Genomic DNA, 12,273 nt, shown 5'->3' with positions numbered 1-12,273 from the left:
TTAATGGAGGACCTTGTTTCATTCATGAAACTCAGAGTGGCCTTAGATAGATCAGAGACTAAATTTGATAAGCTAGATGGATTCTGCTCAGAGCTCTCTGTCTGTTGCTGAGTGGATGATGGAAAAGGTTTACTATTGTTAAACATGTTTCTTCCACCATTATTAAAGCCTTGTTGAGGCTTTTGTTGATTCTTCCATGAGAAATTTGGGTGATTTCTCCATGAGGGGTTATAGGTGTTCCCATAGGGTTCACCCATGTAATTCACCTCTGCTATTGCAGGGTTCTCAGGATCATAAGCCTCTTCTTCAGAAGATGCCTCTTGAGTACTGTTGGATGCAGCTTGCATTCCATTCAGACTCTGAGAAATCATATTGACCTGCTGAGTCAATAGTTTGTTCTGAGCCAATATGGCATTCAGAGCATCAATTTCAAGAACTCCCTTCCTTTGAGGTGTCCCATTACTTACAGGATTCCTCTCAGAAGTGTACATAAAGTGGTTCTTAGCAACCATGTCAATAAGTTCTTGAGCTTCTGCAGGCGTTTTCTTTAGGTGAATAGATCCACCTGCAGAGTGGTCCAGTGACATCTTTGATAGCTCAGACAGACCATCATAGAATATATCTAGGATGGTCCATTATGAAAGCATGTTAGAAGGACACTTTTTGGTCAGTTGATTGTATCTCTCCCAAGCTTCATAGAGGGATTCACCTTCCTTCTGTCTGAAGGTTTGAACATCCACTCTAAGCTTACTAAGCTTTTGAGGAGGAAAGAACTTGGCTAAGAAAGCCGTGACAAGCTTATCCCAAGAGTTCAGGCTATCTTTAGGTTGAGAATCCAACCATATTCTAGCTCTGTCTCTCACAGTAAACGGGAAAAGCATGAGCCTGTAGACCTCGGGTTCGACCCCATTGGTCTTAACAGTATCACATATCTGCAAGAATTCAGTTAAGAACTGAAAAGGATCTTCAGATGGAAGTCCATGAAACTTGCAGTTTTGTTGCATCAGAGAAACTAGTTGAGGCTTAAGCTCAAAATTGTTTGCTCCAATGGTAGGGATGGAGATGCTTCTTCCATGTAAATTGGAATTTGGTGCAGTAAAGTCACCAAGCATCTTCCTTGCATTGTTATTATTTTCGGCTGCCATTTCCTCTTCCTTTTCAAAAATTTCTGTAAGGTTGTCTCTGGATTGTTGTATTTTAGCTTCTCTCAGTTTCCTCTTCAGAGTCCTTTCAGGTTCAGGATCTGCTTCAATAAGAATGTTCTTGTCCTTGCTCCTGCTCATATGAAAAAGAAGGGAACAGAAAATAATAATAGGGATCCTTTTTGCCACAGTATAAAGGTTCCCTTGTGTGAGTAGATGAAAAGGAGAAAAAGAATGAAGAAGAGAAGGATTCGAACTCAGAGGAGAAGAAGGGGTTCAAATTTTGGGTGAGGAGAAGTGTTAGTAGATGAATAAATAAATAGAAGGAGATGAGGGAGAGAAAATTTCGAAAATAAATTTTGAAAAAGGTTAGTAATTTTCAAAAATTAGGAATGAAATAAAATTAAAAATAAAAATTAAAATAATTAGTTAATTAAAAGAATTTTGAAAAAGAGGAAGGTAATTTTCGAAAATTTAGAGAGAAAAGATTAGTTAGGTGGTTTTGAAAAAGATAAGAGATAGTAAATAAGTAAAGTGGTTAGTTGAAAAAGATTTGAAAATCAAATTTGAAAAGATAAGAAGATAAGAAGTTAGAAGAGATATTTTAAAATCAAATTTTTGAAAAAGATATGATTTAAAAGATATGATGGAAATATATAATTAAAATTAGTTTTGAAAAAGATTTGATTTTTAAAATCAAAATTAATGACTTGACTCACAAGTAATCACAAGATATGATTCTAGAACTTAAAGTTTGAATCTTTCTTAACAAGAAAGTAACAAACTTGAAATTTTTGAATCAAAACATTAATTGTTGATAATATTTTCGAAAATTATGAGATAAAATTAAGAAAAAGATTTTTGAAAAATATTTTTAAAATTTTCGAAAATGAATAAGAAAAATGAAAAAGATTTGATTTTTGAAAAAGATTTTGAAAAAGATAAGATTTTCAAATTGAAAATTTGATTTGACTTATAAGAAACAACTAGATTTTAAAATTTTTGAAAGAGTCAATCCAAATTTTTGAAATTTATGAGTGAAAAAGGGAAAGATATTTCTTTTTATTTTTGAATTTTTATGATGAGAGAGAAAAACAACAAAAATACTCAATGCATGAAAATTTTGGATCAAAACAATGAATGCATGCAAGAATGCTATGAATGTCAAGATGAACACCAAGAACACTTTGAAGATCATGATGAACATCAAGAACATATTTTTTAAAAAAAAAAATTTATGCAAAGAAAACATGCAAGACACCAAACTTAGAAAATTTTAATGTTTAGACACCATGAATGCAAAAATGCACATGTAAAACAAGAAAAGACACAAAACAAGAAAACATCAAGATCAAACAAGAAGATTTACCAAGAACAACTTGAAGATCATGAAGAGCACTATGAATGCATGAATTTTCGAAAAATACATAAATTTTTTTAAAAATGCAATTGACACCAAACTTAAAAATTGACTCAAGACTCAGACAAGAAACACAAAATATTTTTGATTTTTATGATTTTATTATTTTTTTTTTATTTTTCAAAAATTAATTTGAAAAAGAAAAATAAGGATTTCAAGATTTTTAATATGAATTCCAGGAATCTTGCACTGTTAGTCTAAAGCTCCAGTCCAGGAATTAGACATGGCTCACTAACCAGCCAAGCTTTCAATGAAAGCTCCGGTCCAAAACACTAGACATGGCCAATGGCCAGCCAAGCTTTAGAATACAAATCAGTCATACAACAGCAAATTTGATTAGCAATAACTAGCTTGCTCTTGTGATGATGGTTTGGAAGCCTCAGTCCAAATGAATTTAGACATGGCTTTCCAGCCAGCCAGGCTTCAACATTTTTCATGAAACTCTAGAATTCATTCTTAAAAATTCTGAAGAACGTAAATATTTTTTTTCGAAATTAAAAAGCTTTAAAAATAAAATAAAATAAAATTACCTAATCTGAACAACAAGATGAAATATCAGTTGTCCAAACTCGAACAATCTCCGGCAACGGCGCCAAAAACTTGGTATGCGAAATTGTTACTCAGGTTGTAAAATTTGTTGTTCGTTCTCTCCCTGGCAATGGTGCCAAAACCTGGTGCACAATACCATGGTCCAAACATAACTTCACAACTTCGCACAACTAACCAGCAAGTGCACTGGGTCGTCCAAGTAATAAACCTTACGTGAGTAAGGGTCGATCCCACGGAGATTGTTGGTATGAAGCAAGCTATGGTCATCTTGTAAATCTCAGTCAGGCGGATATTAAATGTTATGGAGTTTTCGAATAATAATAATAAATAAACAGAAAATAAAGATAGAGATACTTATGTAAATCATTGGTGAGAATTTCAGATAAGCGTATAGAGATGCTTTCGTTCCTCTGAACCTCTGTTTTCCTGCTGTCTTCATCCAATCAGTCCTACTCCTTTCCATGGCAAGCTTTGTGTAGGGCATCACCGTTTTCAATAGCTACTTCCCATCCTCTCTGTGAAAATGGTCCGATGCACTGTCACTGCATGGCTAATCATCTGGAGGTTCTCGATCATACTGGAATAGGATTCACCCTCCTTTTGCGTCTGTCACTACGCCCAGCACTCGCGAGTTTGAAGTTCGTCACAGCCATCCCTTCCCAGATCCTACTCGGAATACCACAGACAAGGTTTAGACTTTCCGGATCTCAAGAATGGCCATCCATGGGTTCTAACTTATACCACGAAGATTCTAATATCTCGGACTCGGTCCTCTGTATTAGATATCTAAGAGATACTCATTCTAGCTTGTTTGCATGTAGAACGGAAGTGTTTGTCAGGCACGCGTTCATAAGTGAGAATGATGATGAGCGTCACATAATCATCACATTCATCATGTTCTTGGGTGTGAATGGATATCTTAGAATAGGAATAAGCTTGAAGTGAATAGAAAAATAGTAGTACTTTGCATTAATTCATGAGGAACAACAGAGCTCCACACCTTAATCTATGGAGTGCAGAAACTCTACCGTTGAAAATACATAAGTGATGAAGGTCCAGGCATGGCCGAATGGCCAGCCCCCAAACATGATCTAGAATAGCATAAAAATGATCAAAGATCCATCCGAAGATGGATCCGAAGATGAAAATACAATAGTAAAAATTTCTATTTATACTAGACTAGCTACTAGGGTTTACAGAAGTGAGTAATTGATGCAGAAATCCACTTCCGAGACCCACTTGGTGTGTGCTTGGGCTGAGCTTGAAGTTTACACGTGGAGAGGTCATTCTTGGAGTTGAACTCCAGTTTGTAACGTGTTTCTGGCGTTGAACTCCACTTTGCAACTTGTTTCTGGCGCTGAACGCCGGACTGCAACATGGAACTGGCGTTCAACGCCAGTTTGCGTTATCTAAACTCGGGCAAAATATGGACTATTATATATTGCTGGAAAGCCCTAGATGTCTACCTTCCAACGCAATTGGAAGCGCACCATTTGAAGTTCTGTAGCTCCAGAAAATCCACTTTGAGTGCAGGAAGGTCATAATCCAACAGCATCTGCAGTCCTTCTTCAATCTCTGAATCTGATTTTTGCTCAAGTCCCTCAATTTCAGCCAGAAAATACCTGAAATCACAGAAAAATACACAAACTCATAGTAAAGTCCAGAAATGTGAATTTATCATAAAAACTAATAAAAGCATCCCTAAAAGTAACTAGATCCTACTAAAAACATACTAAAAACAATGCCAAAAAGCGTATAAATTATCCGCTCATCAATAACAGAACTAACACTTTTCTCCCAATGTTACCAATTCATGAGAGATACAAAGAATCTTCAACAAAAGTAATCAAAACACGCTAGTGTCAGTGGATGGTGCTACTATATGCTCCTTTATTAGTTCAAAGTTTTAACACTTTATAATAGGTTTAACTAAACCTCAATCTTCTTTTAATTATAAGTTGATAGTTTCTATATATAAAGCAGTCAATAATTAATGTGCCAGAAATATGATATTAATTAAAAATAATAGTAATAAAAAGAAGTGATGCACTCATCACAAGGACACTTGCAGATTTTTATTTTATTATTATTTTTTTCTAAATGGCATGTAACACATTTTCTTTCTAAAAAAAAATAGTTTAAGCTTTTAAAAGAATTGGCCCATACCAAGTGTGTTTTTCCCACCTTGTAGTTCACAAAAAATTTCAAATAAAGAATAAGCAAACAGAACAGTAGTAATTGAGTTAGTAAAACATTAATCTTTAAAATTTTCCTTTCTTTGATTGCGGGGGGTGTTTTAAGTGATGGATTTCCTTTCTTTAGAATGGATAATTATAAATATATAATCCTCCAAGACTTATGGTACTTTAAAATGTTCATACAAATGGATAGTTAGATAGGAGTTTGGAGGATCACATTAAAAAAGCCCTCACTATCTAATCCCCAGACTTCCAAATAAGATAATGGTTTATTATATGTAGATGCAGATTTTGATCAAATGTACTCCCACCAAAAGATAAATCTAGAAAAGTTAAGCTATTGTAATTCATCAAAAGAAGCAAACACCCGTTTCCATTGAAGTTTCATATCCATTAATGCTAAATTACTAAATTACAAGTAATAATTTAAAGTTCCAATAATACTAAATTACTAATCAGAACAAGTAAAAAAAATAAGTAACAAATCAGAAAAAAAAACTACACAGAACAATAAACAACAGCCCTAATATTCACAAGTTCTGATAATCAAAAACAATATCCCTAATCAGAAGTTCTAATAAATTAAATCCTAGACTTCCATGGCATTCATAAATTAAAATAGTTAATTTCAAAATAAAATTTCCTACCTCAATTAGCCAAAACTCGGTAATTAAATGCAACAAACCATTCGTTTGTTTTTAATTCCTAGTAGCAACAACTTTTCTCTTGGAGCAACAGCAACAATGATCTCAGCACCAATCATAATTGTTTAGGAGATAAATTAGCAACACTAGAATAAAATATGCTAACATAATTCGGACAGAAATATGACAGAGGAACAAAATGGTAACAAAGCAAGGAAGAAAATGTTACAGGTCTCACAAACGAAGGAATTGGAACTAGAACGGGAACAGTGCTACCGGCAACAACGGCAGTGACATCCCCTTTATCACAACCAGCTAAACATAGAATTTTCCAGCATTCTCAAACATTTAAGAAATCAAGCACATGTTCATAATAGTTCATCAGCTACCAACCAAGTTTTCAAGCATATCCTTATCATCATCAAATCACATAACCAATAAAAACCATCCTCAAACACAGCAACAAATCAATCTTATCACAATAAATCATATTCGCTATTACCAACAATTCTGACTTTCATCAATTAGCCATACATAACATTTATAAGTTATTTGCATTACTGAATAAAATCTTTGAGCATTCTTAATTTAAAAGCTTTCATTTTACAAACGGACCCCCTACCTCGATGTCGCAATAGCAAGATTTGACGCAGGAATCCCCTTTATCCCCAATTCGTGGCAGCAGCAGCGATTCTAGTAATATTCTCGCAGCAGAAACATTCAATAGCTCTAAGCAAGGGTGGCAACACCGAACAATGACAATAATGACTCTGAAAAACTAAATGAATCAGAAATAATTGTAGAGCAAGGTGATACAGGGCAGAAACAGAGAAATTTCTTCATAAGCTTACCAAAACGGAAGGTAATAGAAATAATGTCTCCAATTTGGTCATAGCTTGGTGGCTGGCTGGCGATGGAGGAACGCCTCCTTCCGCCTCTGGTTCGTGATTCCAATGACGATGAGGGACTTGGGCAGAATCAGAATCGGCAACGTCATCTCCTCCCCCCACATGCAATGGTGACGGTAGGGGCTCCGGTGGCTAGGGCTCCGATCGGAGGCAGCAGTGGTGGCAGAACACCGCGGTGGTGAAACCCTTTTTCCTTCCCTTCGTCGATCGCGTCTTCCCTCTCTCACGCGCCTCTGGTTCTCACAGCTGAGCCTTTCTCAGCTTCTCCTTCTCACCCACATGATGGCAATGGCGGTGGCTGAACGGAACGGACGCGGTCTGGGCGGCGATGGCGCGGCGCAGGATGCGACGGAGCTGGCAGCGGCCGAGCGCGACGGCTCCTCTCCTTTCTTGCGTTGTCCCTGGCTCGCAGCACTCTCTCCTCTCCGATCGCAACCTTCTTTCTCTCGTCTCCCTTAATCCCCGTTTTCTTTTCTTTCCTTTTTGGTTTGCTAAGGCTGTGTTGTGCGTATATGGGGGAGAGGGACTGGTAGTGGGTGAGTGAGTAACGAGGGCTAGGGTTAGATGAGTGGAGTTAGGATTTAATTTGGTTAAATTTCAGGTTTGGATTTAATTTAGGAATTAGAGTTTAATTTGGGACAAAAAGTAAAATTAGGAATTTTGGGTAAATTAATTTTTGGATTTATCTGAAAACTAATTAAATATATAAAATTATTCTAAAATATTATTTATTGTATCAAAATATTAATTAATTTAAAATCAAATACTCTAATTAAAATTATAAGATAATATAATTAATTTTTTATTTATAAAAATATTAGTATTAAATTTTGAAATCTCAATTATTTAAACCGAATCGTATAAAATTCTGCTTATTATTTTACATTTGCTAAATTTTATAATTTAAATATAGAAAATAATTCGAAAATTATTAAATTAGATAAAACTTTAAATTATTTTAAATTCAATTAATCAAAATTTGATTTAATTATCTTTAATAAAAAAATTTCAGGGATTAAAATACTTAATGATAAATAAATCTAAATTAGCTCTTAATAAGATCTTCTAAAATTTCTAGATCTTACACAAAGTCTTACATTTAGTATGTTGAAACAAAATTTTTTATTAGTTACAAAAATCTTTGAATTTTGTGACAAATAAATAACTTGTTACAAAAATATTGTATTTTGTGACAAATAGATATTTTGTTACAAATATTTAGAACTTTTGAAACAAATAGATATTTTGTTACAAAATATTTTGAATTTTTGCAACAATATAATCTTTTGTTACAAAACATTATAACATTTTGTAACAAAACAACAATTCGATACGAAGGCTAACATAATTTGCAACAAAATAAATCAAGTTGTTACAAAATATTGAAATATTTTGTAACGAATTTTTTTATTGTTACAAAATATTCTTATTTTGTAACAATAACTAATTATTGTTATAAAAAAAACTATAATTTGTAACAATTTTAAATTTGATACAAATTTTTTGTTACAAATGTTTCATTTTCTTGTAGTAAGGAGAAACAAATAAGAGCATGGATACTTAACTCGTCCTTGGACAAAGAGCAACATTTGGCAGCCTATGAAGGTCGGGAGCAACTAGTACTATGAAAGAAGGACTTATGGACGCTGAAAGCCTGTAGTTGGGTCAACGGCACGGTAAGTATCTGAACTTAATCATGCATTTTAATTCGCTACCTTTTTACCGGTGTTAAGTTTGTACTTGCTTACTCTATCGTGTAGATCATTCGATGGATGTGCTACACTTTCAACGACACCCAATCATCTAGATTCAAGCGAGATATTTATTGTGTGTCCAAAAATATTGGTAATTATACTCTACTGATAACAATATGTTTCAGATTGTGTTAGGATTCTTACTGGTTGTGGGTTTCCAGGAATCAGTCACACGAGATGATAATCTAGCATCATTCATTGACGGTGCAAGTCTGGTGTATGTGGGGCTAGGTCCAAGCTTTGGTGAGGATAATAGGTTCTTTGACAAAGTCAAAGCTGCAAAGAGAAAATGGGTCAGTTGTAATCTTTTTCAACTAGTCTGCATTTTCGCATGTATTAGACAACTTGTAAAATATCGAACATGCTTGTTCTGTTTTTCCTGGTTATTTTCCCTGTGTTGCATGTGATTATTTTGTTACCAGAAATAGCACCACTCTCTCTTATTGTATTCAAAATATACTTATCAAGATCTTCATGCTGGATGTTTACTTTAACATGGACCAGGATGGTCAGTTTGTGTAAGAACTGGAGTTTTCACGAATAAAATTATTTAAATACCCAAATTAGATTCTGGAGTGTTAGAATGAGAATTTAGAGATTTAAATATGATTTTTGGACTCAGTAGGTCTTTCCGAGTCAGAAAATGTGTTTTCTGTAAAAAACCGTAAAAAACTGCGAACCGGCAGTTGAATCGGCCGAACCGGTTTAAGTCTGTCCGGTACTATGAGAGGAAAGGTGAAAACAGTCGAAAACCTTAAAAAAATATTAGGAATGGAAAACCGGGCGTTAGTGTTAAAGGTTTGGCCCAAAGTTGGGCCGAACGAGCTAAAAACGCTAACGGGTTGGACCGGACCAAAACTGGGCCCAAGGTCCAACATATATAAGCTCATTTAATGAGCTTTGAGTTCATTTTCATTCCAAAAAGAGAGAGCCACGCGGTTTTGAGAGAGGAGAAGAGAAGGGGTGGTGTTACTATTTACCTCCACCTTCGGGGAGCGATATCTTGAGCTACGAAGCTCTGATTGACGAGCCGTTTACGGCCACGCGAAGCTCTTGATGAGCTCTTCCTTTCTATCTAAAGAAATCTGGTAATAGTTCGCATCTTACTCCCCAGTTTTCTGCCCTAAGTTTCTGCACAATTTTGGTTATGGGTTTTGAGTAGATTTTGTGATTTTGCTTGTTTAGGTGATCTCTAGTAGCGGGTAATTGTTGGATTTTATCCCTAATCACGTTGGATAAGGTAAGATTTCACTAAACCCTTGTGTTTAGTTGTTTTATGTATATTAGGTTTTGATTTTGGTGATATATGTGTTAGTTTGAGCTTTGGTGTTTGTTGGAGTTCGTTGAGGCTTTGGACCAAGTTTGGTGGTTTCGTTTTGGTGTTTGGAGCGTTTGGGAATAGGCCAAGGTATGGTTTCGATTTCCTTTATGTAATATGTAATGTTTCTGGACACTTAGGCTAGTGGATCCTAAGATAGGATTGAATATATTGATGTTTGCGATATATGTTTGATGATGAGATTGAGGGAAATCTATGTGTTGGAGTATGATGTGTGATGAATATGGATGAGAATTATTGTTGATGTTGTTAAAAATATTGATTATTGATGAGTGTGTGAATTATTGTATTTGAGGAGTGTTGTTGTCATTGTGGACGAATAATGATGGATATTAATGTGGTAGTAGTGTTGTGTAGAAAGAATTGGAATAATAATGATAACGATTATATGAAGGTTGATGATGAATGTTGAGATTTGTGTTGATTGTTGAGGTTGTGGCTGGTTGATGATGATTATGAGTGTGAATTTATGATTAAGTTGGAAATTATGAATTTGGTAGTGAGATATGGTATAATGGTTGAGTAATTTAAGTGAAATTAAGGAGAATGATATGAAGAGGTAAGGTGTTATGTATGGTAGTGGTTTGTGATGATTGGGAAGGTTTTGATTTGGTTTTGAATGGAAAGTTGGTTCAAAATTGAGGTTATGAGGTTTTGGGTAAAAGTGGAATTTTGATGAACTTTGCTTGATCATAACTTTTGCCTCGGTTTCCAAAATTGGTTGCAAATGGTTTAAAATTAAAGATCTTTGAAAACCCTTTTAAATCGATTTAAATTTTGGGAAATTTAGAATTTTGTAGAGGAAGTTATGATCATTCAAAATCTGGTGTTGAAAACTGGAAATTCTGCAAAGTTGCAGAATTCTGAGTTTTCTGATATGTGCGGACGCACAGCCTTGTGCGCACGCACACCCTGCGAGAATTTTGACCTGTGCGGACGCACATAAACTTGTATGCACGCACAGGCAGGGAAGTGTGTTCTGATGGCAGCACTAGCACAGCTGGTGCGCGCGCATATCTAAGGAAGAATTTCAACCTGTGCGGACGCACACGTTGAGGAGAACTGTCTGTTGGGGGCACTGGCACAGGTTGTGCGAGTGAACAGACCTTTTGTGTTTTGGCACTTGTGCGTACGCACACCCCTGTCCGGACACGCCCGCCCTGTTTTTCAAATTTTACTTTGTTTTCAACTATTTCACCTTCCTAACAAGGTTGTGAGCTTCTATAACACCATTTTAAAGCTTTTGGGCCTACTTTTGAGTATGGGAATATGGGAAAGGTCCTAGGGGTTTAAGTTGGGTTTTCTTTTGAAAGGATAGAAAATAGAGGTTTAGGTTTCTGGTGTATTGAGGATGAGTTAGTTGGGAGACAAGGAAAAGTGGTGAACTGGGTGATTGATGATAACGAATTGAGAGATTGATGAACTAAGAGTTCGGAATGGAACTTATGACTTGATGATGGATGTGAGGAGTATGAGTGGAAGTGTTAAGAGGAGTGGCCTCTGAGAATGAATATGTGATTACAATTTGTATTGTTCTCCGTCGTAGGGGTTGTGGCAGTATCCCGCCTACGTTCGGATGTGAGAGTTGAAGCTAGGCTTCTCACTCATATTTCTCGCAACCAGAGGAAGGTGGTAGGGCACTCTCCCTCGGAACATTTTCCTCTGACAGGAGAAGGTCGTTGGGCACTCATCCCTCGGAATTATTCCTCCTGAAAATGCGATTTCTCTCAAATTGCAAGGTGGTAGGGCACTAATCCACGGAATCATGCGACAACCAGAGGAAGGTGGTAGGGCACGCTCCCTCGGAATATTTCTCTCTGAAAGGAGAAGGTGGTAGGGCACTCTCCCTCGGAATTTTCCTCTTTATGCGCAATAGAGAGACTAATTCGGGAGTTGTCGACCGGATTTTCTGTCGGGTCTGGCATTAACCGACATGTGATATCACAGCCAATAGGACAGACATTTATCTTGTGCATCTTCTATATGCTTGCTTGCTTTGTTTACTTGAGTTTGCCTAATTGTATAACATGCCTACTTGCTCCTTGAACTACTTGTTGTATATGAAAATTATTATCTAGGTTTTACCTGTTTGCATTAATTGTGTTTGTCTGGAGCTGAGGAGGTTAGGTAGGCGGGGGCTAAGGGATTGCGTGGAGATTAGATTGGTGAGGGCTGTGGGATACAGCGGTGTGATTAGTATTAGTTAGAATTCCCCTAAGTTTAGATAACCCGGTTTATGGTTTAAGTTCGTTATATATTTATTTATTTTGTTCTAAGCTTGAATATCCATATGTGGTGTGAAGTTCTAGGATTGCCTTC

The 12,273-nt window shown here is 35.9% G+C and overlaps 1 non-coding gene across 1 annotated transcript; it reads left to right on the top strand.

The window, feature by feature from the left end:
- Positions 1 to 641: 641 nt before the first annotated feature.
- Positions 642 to 749, top strand: LOC112745888 (small nucleolar RNA R71). Its single transcript, XR_003173795.1, has one exon. It is a non-coding gene; the product is annotated as a small nucleolar RNA R71 (small nucleolar RNA).
- The last annotated feature ends 11,524 nt before the right edge of the window (positions 750 to 12,273 follow it).

Source organism: Arachis hypogaea, chromosome 14 (genome assembly GCF_003086295.3).
Source record: "Arachis hypogaea cultivar Tifrunner chromosome 14, arahy.Tifrunner.gnm2.J5K5, whole genome shotgun sequence".
NCBI lineage: Eukaryota > Viridiplantae > Streptophyta > Magnoliopsida > Fabales > Fabaceae > Arachis > Arachis hypogaea.
Note: the sequence above shows the minus strand (reverse complement) of the source record. Positions and strands in the feature narration are given on the sequence as shown.